Genomic DNA, 602 nt, shown 5'->3' with positions numbered 1-602 from the left:
GAATGAAAATTAATGCATCTCTAGAGATGAATAAAGGTTTCAAGGCAGGTATCTATTTTCTGTTTTTGAAAGAAAGCTGCAGAAATAGGATGGGCATAATTTCTTTGCTTCTTTATACACATTAACCAAGAGAATGATATTTTGTCACTTTTACTAGCCCCACCTTGCTAAACACATGTTGGAATAAATCTTTGCTTAAAACAAGGGAATGAGGGATTCCTTAAAGTTACCGTGGACAAAAATTTGAACTTCTTTGCCTATCTACCAGGACTAGAATTCCAGAATGCTTGTGTGACACTTCTCAAACTTAATTTTTATGTGTGTTACATTGTTTTCGACTTTGATTTTCTGATGGTTGAATTGTGAGGAATACTTATTTAAATAGTTATTCTTCTTTGTGACAAGGGAAAAAGGAAAAAGGTTCACTTTGGACCAACTCGTGGAAATGCTAGCTTCTATATATGGACAATTTGGAGAAAGAGCTTGTAGGACTTTGGATCTGAGTGAAGCGTAAATAGAAGGTTTACTTTGTTGGGGGGGGGATCTAGTAATGTACGTGAAGGTGTTTTTAGGTTTACTATAAAGATAAACCAAATCCAACA

The sequence above is a fragment of the Glycine max genome, chromosome 8 (assembly GCF_000004515.6).
Source record: "Glycine max cultivar Williams 82 chromosome 8, Glycine_max_v4.0, whole genome shotgun sequence".
In the NCBI taxonomy this organism is placed as follows: Eukaryota; Viridiplantae; Streptophyta; class Magnoliopsida; order Fabales; family Fabaceae; genus Glycine; species Glycine max.
This window is presented reverse-complemented; position numbering follows the sequence as displayed.